The sequence below is a fragment of the Lepisosteus oculatus genome, unplaced genomic scaffold (genome assembly GCF_040954835.1).
Source record: "Lepisosteus oculatus isolate fLepOcu1 unplaced genomic scaffold, fLepOcu1.hap2 HAP2_SCAFFOLD_39, whole genome shotgun sequence".
NCBI classification, from domain to species: Eukaryota; Metazoa; Chordata; class Actinopteri; order Semionotiformes; family Lepisosteidae; genus Lepisosteus; species Lepisosteus oculatus.
In genome coordinates this window covers 330,859-344,932 of record NW_027167923.1, presented here as the reverse complement: position 1 = coordinate 344,932, position 14,074 = coordinate 330,859, and the positions used below count along the sequence as shown (strand labels likewise).

The 14,074-nt window shown below is 49.0% G+C and overlaps 2 non-coding genes across 2 annotated transcripts; both read left to right on the top strand.

The window, feature by feature from the left end:
* The first annotated feature begins 1,831 nt into the window (after positions 1 to 1,831).
* On the top strand, positions 1,832 to 1,904 carry trnak-uuu (transfer RNA lysine (anticodon UUU)). Its single transcript has one exon. It is a non-coding gene; the product is annotated as a tRNA-Lys (tRNA).
* Positions 1,905 to 5,950: 4,046 nt separating this feature from the next.
* trnak-cuu (transfer RNA lysine (anticodon CUU)) lies at positions 5,951 to 6,023 on the top strand. Its single transcript has one exon. It is a non-coding gene; the product is annotated as a tRNA-Lys (tRNA).
* Positions 6,024 to 14,074: the final 8,051 nt, after the last annotated feature.

The window sequence follows — 14,074 nt, the reverse complement described above, 5'->3', positions numbered from 1 at the left end:
ACCAGGAGGAGCAGGGACCATAGCATTGGAGGGGTGAGGATGGCGCAGATGGAAACGTTTTCATGCGCTCCTCTGGGAGGAATGAAAAGAAAAGACGAAACCGGAAACAGTAGTAGCCGCAAGAGGAAGTGTCTTCAAGCGCCAAGCAAGCGCTCCTCGTTAGTATAGTGGTGCGTATCCCCGCCTGTCACGTGGGAGACCAGGGATGGATTGCTTGACGGCGAGCCAGGTTGCTTTTCTCCCATCAGATTCCAACCGCTAATGCTAACGCAGTGTGTGGGAGCTTACATGCTTTTCCTTTCCCGTCTTTTTCGGACGACTATTCCAAAGGGGTAACCTGAAGGTATAGGGGCCTGAAGACACGAGGCATTCTTAAACCAGCACTGGGCTGCACGGCCTTCTGTTGTGATCAGGTTATATTCGAGTCAAAAAGCCAGAGCATCCGCTTCCATCCTATGGAGCACGAGCTAAATCGGAAGAGGCAGGGGATACACCTACGCCTATCGGCGCACGTTCCCTGCGTCAGGCTGCTTCACCCATTTGCACCCGACTGGAGACGGCACTGAGCAAGCTTTTTGTCAGGAGTGGGATTCGAACCCACGCCTCCAGGGGAGACTGCGACCTGAACGCAGCGCCTTAGACCGCTCGGCCATCCTGACGCGGGCCCCCTGTCCCGGGGCGGTCTGATGAGCCACCGCGATCCCACTACGCTCCTCGAGTATCGCACTGTTATTAATACTACAGTGTGACTCCAGCATTAAAATGTTTGGAAAATGTGTCGGCTTTTATAATCCAGTGTAGAGCAGCATGTGATGATTTGTGCTACAACACCAAGCGCTCAAAGTGACGTCTGCGTTTGTCGTTGAAACTTTCAACTCTTTCATCACTTATGTAGGAAATAAAAAGAGCAGTTGTGCGCCACACGCAGAGAGGCCGTCAGCAGAGTGGCGCAGCGGAAGCGTGCTGGGCCCATAACCCAGAGGTCGATGGATCGAAACCATCCTCTGCTACGTGTGTCCTATGCACGATTCATAAGCATGCCATTGGGTTAGCAAAGTGCCTTCAAATAGTCTGCATCTCCCTTTCTTTAAATTCTGTCCTGAGTTTCTCTCTCGTGTGTGTTTGTGCAAGCTTGACACTTGCGGGACTCTTTAATCTTCACCAATACGGAGATGACCAAATGTGTCTTCGGTTGTTCTGAGGTCTTTGATAGTTTCTTTGAAAGCTTCAACTGAACCTCGAAATCGAAGCAGTTATGTTTATATTGATTTCTCGCGTTAATCATTACGAACCAGGAACAGCCAGCACACTCGGTCGCATTAGTAATTATGTCACGTCTCTACTTAGCAGAGCATTCAAAGGCCCACTGGAAGTAGTAAAGCACTAAAACACTGCAAAACTGAACTCGGGAAAATCATACTGGGAGCTCTGAGCGATGTCTGCATCCAAGCCATCCAATACGGACTCTGAAACCTTGGAATATCAACACTATGATGCGCTACCTTTTACCTGGAGCAAAACGATGGAATTAGAAGAATGCTTACCGCAGGATACAACTGTGCCGCTGTTATTTGGAGCACGGTTTTCACTTGCATGAAAACTACAGCAGAACGTAGAAGGATGATCACTGAGGAGTCCACGCGGGCATGCTGAGGAGATTGTAGGTCGTACATTTCAATGATTACTGACATTTGCGCTGCTGGAGGTACAGTAATCAACAAAGAACAGGGTGTGCTACTCTCGAATCCGGTCAGCACATGATGAAAAGCCAGGAAGTATACCTTGTCAAATTGCCGTCAACAGGGACAAGTTAACCACCAGCTCCACCGGCGCCCGGCTAGCTCAGTCGGTAGAGCATGAGACTTTTAATCTCAGGGTCGTGGGTTCGAGCCCCACGTTGGGCGGTGCCCGTCTCCTTATTAACAAAGTTTCCCGCTCATCCTTGAACCTCTTACACCTCTATGGTACCGAGCACTGCGTTTTAATGCACAGGTGTGATCAAACCGAGATGAAAAGGGCGTATCTAGCTCCTTGCCCGAGAGATAAATCAAGGGTTCCGCAGATAATCCCTTGGCTCCGGTCACCCGGACGCAGATAGGAGCTGCAGCCATCATAACTTGTATGAAAACTAAGAAGAGCTCCTGTCTATTTACAGTTTCATTTACTCTAGCGTTTCCTTAAACATTGCGTGTACGAAGGCTAAGAAATTGGAGAGCTATTCTAATACAATAACTATTAGGAATCTTTTGGGCATAACAGTTTCACTGTGATTTTGCAGGTAACACGTACGTTGGGAAAACATTTTGAACGCGATCAATAACCGCACTGGAAAAATGTGGGAAAGAAAGGGCGAAAAGCGACTCTTCAACATGTGGAAATATCTTCCTGAGCGGAGCCCTCTTCTCGAAGCTCAACACTCTGCAAGAGTCACTTCTCCCAACTTGCGCCCGCAGGTTTCCGTAGTGTGCCTGCAAAGAGCCATCCGCTTGAGACAGGTGCACCTCCCGATTTCATTGAACTAAGCTAGATGCACAATTTCTAATGCAGCCTTCATCACAATAGACAGTTCATTTCTCGAAAGCTTGTCGTAAAAAAAGGAAACAAAGAACGAAAACGTATAGCTGACAATCTTCTGAAGATGCAGATTCAGCTTTGGGGAAATGGACATTTTATGTATGCAGATGCTTTTCAAGCGCTGGTTTTAGAACGTCGCTGTGCTTCCAGCATCCTTTTCAGCCTTCTAAACTGGCTACCGAGGTGCCGATCACATTGTAAAGCGGTTGAGAGGCCGGAGCTGCTCAAACCGCTCTTGCCGTTTCCCATCAATCAAAAGCACTATGTTGTTTCTTTGTATGGAAAGCTTTTCAAGTCTGGCATCGACACGCACCTTTCCTGAAACGTCCAAAAGGTGAATGCTTCGCAAAGAAATCCAGTCTACCTTCAGGGGGCATGATGTTGAAATCGGAATGAGCCCTGGGTGGGCTTGAAGCAGCAGCTGTTCAGTTAACAGCTGCACAGAAACGCACCCCGCTTGCTTTGTATCATTCGCAAGTTTGTGGTTAAAGAGTAAAAAAGGCTGGAATTCTTCTGCCAGCCGGCAGGATTTCTTCTGCACTCACCCAGAAAAGCCAAGAATTGTATTTCATCTTTCGCAAGCTGTATTTTCCAGGAGGAGAATGAATACTTGCATTAAACTGAATCAAGCCGACAGAGACGCACAGCCGTTGTTTTTCTCCATGGGAAGTTTTTCGTTAAGGAAAAACACCGTTGTCATTTTCTTGCCAGCCGGCGGTATTTCTTGTGCAGCGATGAGCCAGATTTGTATTTCGTATTTCGCAAGTTGTGTGAATTTCTTGAAGTTGAAAGTGAATTCGCTCCAGAAAAGAAATGTCCAGTCGCATGAAAGCCGTGGCTGTTTGTTAAACCGCAGGACCTGAGCTTGCGTTCTGTTTCTCATGGCGTTCGCAAAGGCGATTCCTGCCTTTAAAACTGCTGTGTCTGCGACTGAAAGTGGCGTGTGGCGCAGCTTCTAAAGTCTTGTTGACGCTCCTCGATGTTGCTTTCTCTCTGCCTAAGGAAGTTCGATTGTCGCGTCGGAACGGGGAGACCTAATCCTTCCAGCTTTAAGCCACCCTTCAGTCTTCTGAAGGGTGTCCGAGTGCTAGCATGTCATTTGGCTTTTTTTTGGGGGGAAGCGGAGAGCGACATTGAAAAAGGTTACCGCCGCCGCCTCGCCCTCCGTGTTAAATGATCGCAAGCCGGCGGCGGCGGCGCTCCCTGTAGTCGTGGCCGAGCGGTTAAGGCGATGGGCTAGAAAGCCATTGGGGTCTCCCCGCGTCGGCTCGAATCCTGCCCACTACGGCGCCCTTCTCCTGTCGCTTCGGCCTGCCCAGAAAAAGGCGGAGTGCCGTTTCTCTCTTCCTGCTTCTTGTACGAACGCTAAATCGCTTGGACCTGCTGCCTTGGAAGTAATGTCTTCAACATCCACCAGTGACATTTCACAGCTGGAAGCACACAGCCACGCTTTTGGCATTGGCATGTCTTTTGCGCCCTACTTCCAGCCTTTGAAGACCTAATTATTCAAACTGAAAGAACCGGCTGAATGAGTGTTTGCAGTGCACCAGGAGGAGCAGGGACCATAGCATTGGAGGGGTGAGGATGGCGCAGATGGAAACGTTTTCATGCGCTCCTCTGGGAGGAATGAAAAGAAAAGACGAAACCGGAAACAGTAGTAGCCGCAAGAGGAAGTGTCTTCAAGCGCCAAGCAAGCGCTCCTCGTTAGTATAGTGGTGCGTATCCCCGCCTGTCACGTGGGAGACCAGGGATGGATTGCTTGACGGCGAGCCAGGTTGCTTTTCTCCCATCAGATTCCAACCGCTAATGCTAACGCAGTGTGTGGGAGCTTACATGCTTTTCCTTTCCCGTCTTTTTCGGACGACTATTCCAAAGGGGTAACCTGAAGGAATAGGGGCCTGAAGACACGAGGCATTCTTAAACCAGCACTGGGCTGCACGGCCTTCTGTTGTGATCAGGTTATATTCGAGTCAAAAAGCCAGAGCATCCGCTTCCATCCTATGGAGCACGAGCTAAATCGGAAGAGGCAGGGGATACACCTACGCCTATCGGCGCACGTTCCCTGCGTCAGGCTGCTTCACCCATTTGCACCCGACTGGAGACGGCACTGAGCAAGCTTTTTGTCAGGAGTGGGATTCGAACCCACGCCTCCAGGGGAGACTGCGACCTGAACGCAGCGCCTTAGACCGCTCGGCCATCCTGACGCGGGCCCCCTGTCCCGGGGCGGTCTGATGAGCCACCGCGATCCCACTACGCTCCTCGAGTATCGCACTGTTATTAATACTACAGTGTGACTCCAGCATTAAAATGTTTGGAAAATGTGTCGGCTTTTATAATCCAGTGTAGAGCAGCATGTGATGATTTGTGCTACAACACCAAGCGCTCAAAGTGACGTCTGCGTTTGTCGTTGAAACTTTCAACTCTTTCATCACTTATGTAGGAAATAAAAAGAGCAGTTGTGCGCCACACGCAGAGAGGCCGTCAGCAGAGTGGCGCAGCGGAAGCGTGCTGGGCCCATAACCCAGAGGTCGATGGATCGAAACCATCCTCTGCTACGTGTGTCCTATGCACGATTCATAAGCATGCCATTGGGTTAGCAAAGTGCCTTCAAATAGTCTGCATCTCCCTTTCTTTAAATTCTGTCCTGAGTTTCTCTCTCGTGTGTGTTTGTGCAAGCTTGACACTTGCGGGACTCTTTAATCTTCACCAATACGGAGATGACCAAATGTGTCTTCGGTTGTTCTGAGGTCTTTGATAGTTTCTTTGAAAGCTTCAACTGAACCTCGAAATCGAAGCAGTTATGTTTATATTGATTTCTCGCGTTAATCATTACGAACCAGGAACAGCCAGCACACTCGGTCGCATTAGTAATTATGTCACGTCTCTACTTAGCAGAGCATTCAAAGGCCCACTGGAAGTAGTAAAGCACTAAAACACTGCAAAACTGAACTCGGGAAAATCATACTGGGAGCTCTGAGCGATGTCTGCATCCAAGCCATCCAATACGGACTCTGAAACCTTGGAATATCAACACTATGATGCGCTACCTTTTACCTGGAGCAAAACGATGGAATTAGAAGAATGCTTACCGCAGGATACAACTGTGCCGCTGTTATTTGGAGCACGGTTTTCACTTGCATGAAAACTACAGCAGAACGTAGAAGGATGATCACTGAGGAGTCCACGCGGGCATGCTGAGGAGATTGTAGGTCGTACATTTCAATGATTACTGACATTTGCGCTGCTGGAGGTACAGTAATCAACAAAGAACAGGGTGTGCTACTCTCGAATCCGGTCAGCACATGATGAAAAGCCAGGAAGTATACCTTGTCAAATTGCCGTCAACAGGGACAAGTTAACCACCAGCTCCACCGGCGCCCGGCTAGCTCAGTCGGTAGAGCATGAGACTCTTAATCTCAGGGTCGTGGGTTCGAGCCCCACGTTGGGCGGTGCCCGTCTCCTTATTAACAAAGTTTCCCGCTCATCCTTGAACCTCTTACACCTCGATGGTACCGAGCACTGCGTTTTAATGCACAGGTGTGATCAAACCGAGATGAAAAGGGCGTATCTAGCTCCTTGCCCGAGAGATAAATCAAGGGTTCCGCAGATAATCCCTTGGCTCCGGTCACCCGGACGCAGATAGGAGCTGCAGCCATCATAACTTGTATGAAAACTAAGAAGAGCTCCTGTCTATTTACAGTTTCATTTACTCTAGCGTTTCCTTAAACATTGCGTGTACGAAGGCTAAGAAATTGGAGAGCTATTCTAATACAATAACTATTAGGAATCTTTTGGGCATAACAGTTTCACTGTGATTTTGCAGGTAACACGTACGTTGGGAAAACATTTTGAACGCGATCAATAACCGCACTGGAAAAATGTGGGAAAGAAAGGGCGAAAAGCGACTCTTCAACATGTGGAAATATCTTCCTGAGCGGAGCCCTCTTCTCGAAGCTCAACACTCTGCAAGAGTCACTTCTCCCAACTTGCGCCCGCAGGTTTCCGTAGTGTGCCTGCAAAGAGCCATCCGCTTGAGACAGGTGCACCTCCCGATTTCATTGAACTAAGCTAGATGCACAATTTCTAATGCAGCCTTCATCACAATAGACAGTTCATTTCTCGAAAGCTTGTCGTAAAAAAAGGAAACAAAGAACGAAAACGTATAGCTGACAATCTTCTGAAGATGCAGATTCATCTTTGGGGAAATGGACATTTTATGTATGCAGATGCTTTTCAAGCGCTGGTTTTAGAACGTCGCTGTGCTTCCAGCATCCTTTTCAGCCTTCTAAACTGGCTACCGAGGTGCCGATCACATTGTAAAGCGGTTGAGAGGCCGGAGCTGCTCAAACCGCTCTTGCCGTTTCCCATCAATCAAAAGCACTATGTTGTTTCTTTGTATGGAAAGCTTTTCAAGTCTGGCATCGACACGCACCTTTCCTGAAACGTCCAAAAGGTGAATGCTTCGCAAAGAAATCCAGTCTACCTTCAGGGGGCATGATGTTGAAATCGGAATGAGCCCTGGGTGGGCTTGAAGCAGCAGCTGTTCAGTTAACAGCTGCACAGAAACGCACCCCGCTTGCTTTGTATCATTCGCAAGTTTGTGGTTAAAGAGTAAAAAAGGCTGGAATTCTTCTGCCAGCCGGCAGGATTTCTTCTGCACTCACCCAGAAAAGCCAAGAATTGTATTTCATCTTTCGCAAGCTGTATTTTCCAGGAGGAGAATGAATACTTGCATTAAACTGAATCAAGCCGACAGAGACGCACAGCCGTTGTTTTTCTCCATGGGAAGTTTTTCGTTAAGGAAAAACACCGTTGTCATTTTCTTGCCAGCCGGCGGTATTTCTTGTGCAGCGATGAGCCAGATTTGTATTTCGTATTTCGCAAGTTGTGTGAATTTCTTGAAGTTGAAAGTGAATTCGCTCCAGAAAAGAAATGTCCAGTCGCATGAAAGCCGTGGCTGTTTGTTAAACCGCAGGACCTGAGCTTGCGTTCTGTTTCTCATGGCGTTCGCAAAGGCGATTCCTGCCTTTAAAACTGCTGTGTCTGCGACTGAAAGTGGCGTGTGGCGCAGCTTCTAAAGTCTTGTTGACGCTCCTCGATGTTGCTTTCTCTCTGCCTAAGGAAGTTCGATTGTCGCGTCGGAACGGGGAGACCTAATCCTTCCAGCTTTAAGCCACCCTTCAGTCTTCTGAAGGGTGTCCGAGTGCTAGCATGTCATTTGGCTTTTTTTTGGGGGGAAGCGGAGAGCGACATTGAAAAAGGTTACCGCCGCCGCCTCGCCCTCCGTGTTAAATGATCGCAAGCCGGCGGCGGCGGCGCTCCCTGTAGTCGTGGCCGAGCGGTTAAGGCGATGGGCTAGAAAGCCATTGGGGTCTCCCCGCGTCGGCTCGAATCCTGCCCACTACGGCGCCCTTCTCCTGTCGCTTCGGCCTGCCCAGAAAAAGGCGGAGTGCCGTTTCTCTCTTCCTGCTTCTTGTACAAACGCTAAATCGCTTGGACCTGCTGCCTTGGAAGTAATGTCTTCAACATCCACCAGTGACATTTCACAGCTGGAAGCACACAGCCACGCTTTTGGCATTGGCATGTCTTTTGCGCCCTGCTTCCAGCCTTTGAAGACCTAATTATTCAAACTGAAAGAACCGGCTGAATGAGTGTTTGCAGTGCACCAGGAGGAGCAGGGACCATAGCATTGGAGGGGTGAGGATGGCGCAGATGGAAACGTTTTCATGCGCTCCTCTGGGAGGAATGAAAAGAAAAGACGAAACCGGAAACAGTAGTAGCCGCAAGAGGAAGTGTCTTCAAGCGCCAAGCAAGCGCTCCTCGTTAGTATAGTGGTGCGTATCCCCGCCTGTCACGTGGGAGACCAGGGATGGATTGCTTGACGGCGAGCCAGGTTGCTTTTCTCGCATCAGATTCCAACCGCTAATGCTAACGCAGTGTGTGGGAGCTTACATGCTTTTCCTTTCCCGTCTTTTTCGGACGACTATTCCAAAGGGGTAACCTGAAGGAATAGGGGCCTGAAGACACGAGGCATTCTTAAACCAGCACTGGGCTGCACGGCCTTCTGTTGTGATCAGGTTATATTCGAGTCAAAAAGCCAGAGCATCCGCTTCCATCCTATGGAGCACGAGCTAAATCGGAAGAGGCAGGGGATACACCTACGCCTATCGGCGCACGTTCCCTGCGTCAGGCTGCTTCACCCATTTGCACCCGACTGGAGACGGCACTGAGCAAGCTTTTTGTCAGGAGTGGGATTCGAACCCACGCCTCCAGGGGAGACTGCGACCTGAACGCAGCGCCTTAGACCGCTCGGCCATCCTGACGCGGGCCCCCTGTCCCGGGGCGGTCTGATGAGCCACCGCGATCCCACTACGCTCCTCGAGTATCGCACTGTTATTAATACTACAGTGTGACTCCAGCATTAAAATGTTTGGAAAATGTGTCGGCTTTTATAATCCAGTGTAGAGCAGCATGTGATGATTTGTGCTACAACACCAAGCGCTCAAAGTGACGTCTGCGTTTGTCGTTGAAACTTTCAACTCTTTCATCACTTATGTAGGAAATAAAAAGAGCAGTTGTGCGCCACACGCAGAGAGGCCGTCAGCAGAGTGGCGCAGCGGAAGCGTGCTGGGCCCATAACCCAGAGGTCGATGGATCGAAACCATCCTCTGCTACGTGTGTCCTATGCACGATTCATAAGCATGCCATTGGGTTAGCAAAGTGCCTTCAAATAGTCTGCATCTCCCTTTCTTTAAATTCTGTCCTGAGTTTCTCTCTCGTGTGTGTTTGTGCAAGCTTGACACTTGCGGGACTCTTTAATCTTCACCAATACGGAGATGACCAAATGTGTCTTCGGTTGTTCTGAGGTCTTTGATAGTTTCTTTGAAAGCTTCAACTGAACCTCGAAATCGAAGCAGTTATGTTTATATTGATTTCTCGCGTTAATCATTACGAACCAGGAACAGCCAGCACACTCGGTCGCATTAGTAATTATGTCACGTCTCTACTTAGCAGAGCATTCAAAGGCCCACTGGAAGTAGTAAAGCACTAAAACACTGCAAAACTGAACTCGGGAAAATCATACTGGGAGCTCTGAGCGATGTCTGCATCCAAGCCATCCAATACGGACTCTGAAACCTTGGAATATCAACACTATGATGCGCTACCTTTTACCTGGAGCAAAACGATGGAATTAGAAGAATGCTTACCGCAGGATACAACTGTGCCGCTGTTATTTGGAGCACGGTTTTCACTTGCATGAAAACTACAGCAGAACGTAGAAGGATGATCACTGAGGAGTCCACGCGGGCATGCTGAGGAGATTGTAGGTCGTACATTTCAATGATTACTGACATTTGCGCTGCTGGAGGTACAGTAATCAACAAAGAACAGGGTGTGCTACTCTCGAATCCGGTCAGCACATGATGAAAAGCCAGGAAGTATACCTTGTCAAATTGCCGTCAACAGGGACAAGTTAACCACCAGCTCCACCGGCGCCCGGCTAGCTCAGTCGGTAGAGCATGAGACTCTTAATCTCAGGGTCGTGGGTTTGAGCCCCACGTTGGGCGGTGCCCGTCTCCTTATTAACAAAGTTTCCCGCTCATCCTTGAACCTCTTACACCTCGATGGTACCGAGCACTGCGTTTTAATGCACAGGTGTGATCAAACCGAGATGAAAAGGGCGTATCTAGCTCCTTGCCCGAGAGATAAATCAAGGGTTCCGCAGATAATCCCTTGGCTCCGGTCACCCGGACGCAGATAGGAGCTGCAGCCATCATAACTTGTATGAAAACTAAGAAGAGCTCCTGTCTATTTACAGTTTCATTTACTCTAGCGTTTCCTTAAACATTGCGTGTACGAAGGCTAAGAAATTGGAGAGCTATTCTAATACAATAACTATTAGGAATCTTTTGGGCATAACAGTTTCACTGTGATTTTGCAGGTAACACGTACGTTGGGAAAACATTTTGAACGCGATCAATAACCGCACTGGAAAAATGTGGGAAAGAAAGGGCGAAAAGCGACTCTTCAACATGTGGAAATATCTTCCTGAGCGGAGCCCTCTTCTCGAAGCTCAACACTCTGCAAGAGTCACTTCTCCCAACTTGCGCCCGCAGGTTTCCGTAGTGTGCCTGCAAAGAGCAATCCGCTTGAGACAGGTGCACCTCCCGATTTCATTGAACTAAGCTAGATGCACAATTTCTAATGCAGCCTTCATCACAATAGACAGTTCATTTCTCGAAAGCTTGTCGTAAAAAAAGGAAACAAAGAACGAAAACGTATAGCTGACAATCTTCTGAAGATGCAGATTCATCTTTGGGGAAATGGACATTTTATGTATGCAGATGCTTTTCAAGCGCTGGTTTTAGAACGTCGCTGTGCTTCCAGCATCCTTTTCAGCCTTCTAAACTGGCTACCGAGGTGCCGATCACATTGTAAAGCGGTTGAGAGGCCGGAGCTGCTCAAACCGCTCTTGCCGTTTCCCATCAATCAAAAGCACTATGTTGTTTCTTTGTATGGAAAGCTTTTCAAGTCTGGCATCGACACGCACCTTTCCTGAAACGTCCAAAAGGTGAATGCTTCGCAAAGAAATCCAGTCTACCTTCAGGGGGCATGATGTTGAAATCGGAATGAGCCCTGGGTGGGCTTGAAGCAGCAGCTGTTCAGTTAACAGCTGCACAGAAACGCACCCCGCTTGCTTTGTATCATTCGCAAGTTTGTGGTTAAAGAGTAAAAAAGGCTGGAATTCTTCTGCCAGCCGGCAGGATTTCTTCTGCACTCACCCAGAAAAGCCAAGAATTGTATTTCATCTTTCGCAAGCTGTATTTTCCAGGAGGAGAATGAATACTTGCATTAAACTGAATCAAGCCGACAGAGACGCACAGCCGTTGTTTTTCTCCATGGGAAGTTTTTCGTTAAGGAAAAACACCGTTGTCATTTTCTTGCCAGCCGGCGGTATTTCTTGTGCAGCGATGAGCCAGATTTGTATTTCGTATTTCGCAAGTTGTGTGAATTTCTTGAAGTTGAAAGTGAATTCGCTCCAGAAAAGAAATGTCCAGTCGCATGAAAGCCGTGGCTGTTTGTTAAACCGCAGGACCTGAGCTTGCGTTCTGTTTCTCATGGCGTTCGCAAAGGCGATTCCTGCCTTTAAAACTGCTGTGTCTGCGACTGAAAGTGGCGTGTGGCGCAGCTTCTAAAGTCTTGTTGACGCTCCTCGATGTTGCTTTCTCTCTGCCTAAGGAAGTTCGATTGTCGCGTCGGAACGGGGAGACCTAATCCTTCCAGCTTTAAGCCACCCTTCAGTCTTCTGAAGGGTGTCCGAGTGCTAGCATGTCATTTGGCTTTTTTTTGGGGGGAAGCGGAGAGCGACATTGAAAAAGGTTACCGCCGCCGCCTCGCCCTCCGTGTTAAATGATCGCAAGCCGGCGGCGGCGGCGCTCCCTGTAGTCGTGGCCGAGCGGTTAAGGCGATGGGCTAGAAAGCCATTGGGGTCTCCCCGCGTCGGCTCGAATCCTGCCCACTACGGCGCCCTTCTCCTGTCGCTTCGGCCTGCCCAGAAAAAGGCGGAGTGCCGTTTCTCTCTTCCTGCTTCTTGTACAAACGCTAAATCGCTTGGACCTGCTGCCTTGGAAGTAATGTCTTCAACATCCACCAGTGACATTTCACAGCTGGAAGCACACAGCCACGCTTTTGGCATTGGCATGTCTTTTGCGCCCTGCTTCCAGCCTTTGAAGACCTAATTATTCAAACTGAAAGAACCGGCTGAATGAGTGTTTGCAGTGCACCAGGAGGAGCAGGGACCATAGCATTGGAGGGGTGAGGATGGCGCAGATGGAAACGTTTTCATGCGCTCCTCTGGGAGGAATGAAAAGAAAAGACGAAACCGGAAACAGTAGTAGCCGCAAGAGGAAGTGTCTTCAAGCGCCAAGCAAGCGCTCCTCGTTAGTATAGTGGTGCGTATCCCCGCCTGTCACGTGGGAGACCAGGGATGGATTGCTTGACGGCGAGCCAGGTTGCTTTTCTCGCATCAGATTCCAACCGCTAATGCTAACGCAGTGTGTGGGAGCTTACATGCTTTTCCTTTCCCGTCTTTTTCGGACGACTATTCCAAAGGGGTAACCTGAAGGAATAGGGGCCTGAAGACACGAGGCATTCTTAAACCAGCACTGGGCTGCACGGCCTTCTGTTGTGATCAGGTTATATTCGAGTCAAAAAGCCAGAGCATCCGCTTCCATCCTATGGAGCACGAGCTAAATCGGAAGAGGCAGGGGATACACCTACGCCTATCGGCGCACGTTCCCTGCGTCAGGCTGCTTCACCCATTTGCACCCGACTGGAGACGGCACTGAGCAAGCTTTTTGTCAGGAGTGGGATTCGAACCCACGCCTCCAGGGGAGACTGCGACCTGAACGCAGCGCCTTAGACCGCTCGGCCATCCTGACGCGGGCCCCCTGTCCCGGGGCGGTCTGATGAGCCACCGCGATCCCACTACGCTCCTCGAGTATCGCACTGTTATTAATACTACAGTGTGACTCCAGCATTAAAATGTTTGGAAAATGTGTCGGCTTTTATAATCCAGTGTAGAGCAGCATGTGATGATTTGTGCTACAACACCAAGCGCTCAAAGTGACGTCTGCGTTTGTCGTTGAAACTTTCAACTCTTTCATCACTTATGTAGGAAATAAAAAGAGCAGTTGTGCGCCACACGCAGAGAGGCCGTCAGCAGAGTGGCGCAGCGGAAGCGTGCTGGGCCCATAACCCAGAGGTCGATGGATCGAAACCATCCTCTGCTACGTGTGTCCTATGCACGATTCATAAGCATGCCATTGGGTTAGCAAAGTGCCTTCAAATAGTCTGCATCTCCCTTTCTTTAAATTCTGTCCTGAGTTTCTCTCTCGTGTGTGTTTGTGCAAGCTTGACACTTGCGGGACTCTTTAATCTTCACCAATACGGAGATGACCAAATGTGTCTTCGGTTGTTCTGAGGTCTTTGATAGTTTCTTTGAAAGCTTCAACTGAACCTCGAAATCGAAGCAGTTATGTTTATATTGATTTCTCGCGTTAATCATTACGAACCAGGAACAGCCAGCACACTCGGTCGCATTAGTAATTATGTCACGTCTCTACTTAGCAGAGCATTCAAAGGCCCACTGGAAGTAGTAAAGCACTAAAACACTGCAAAACTGAACTCGGGAAAATCATACTGGGAGCTCTGAGCGATGTCTGCATCCAAGCCATCCAATACGGACTCTGAAACCTTGGAATATCAACACTATGATGCGCTACCTTTTACCTGGAGCAAAACGATGGAATTAGAAGAATGCTTACCGCAGGATACAACTGTGCCGCTGTTATTTGGAGCACGGTTTTCACTTGCATGAAAACTACAGCAGAACGTAGAAGGATGATCACTGAGGAGTCCACGCGGGCATGCTGAGGAGATTGTAGGTCGTACATTTCAATGATTACTGACATTTGCGCTGCTGGAGGTACAGTAATCA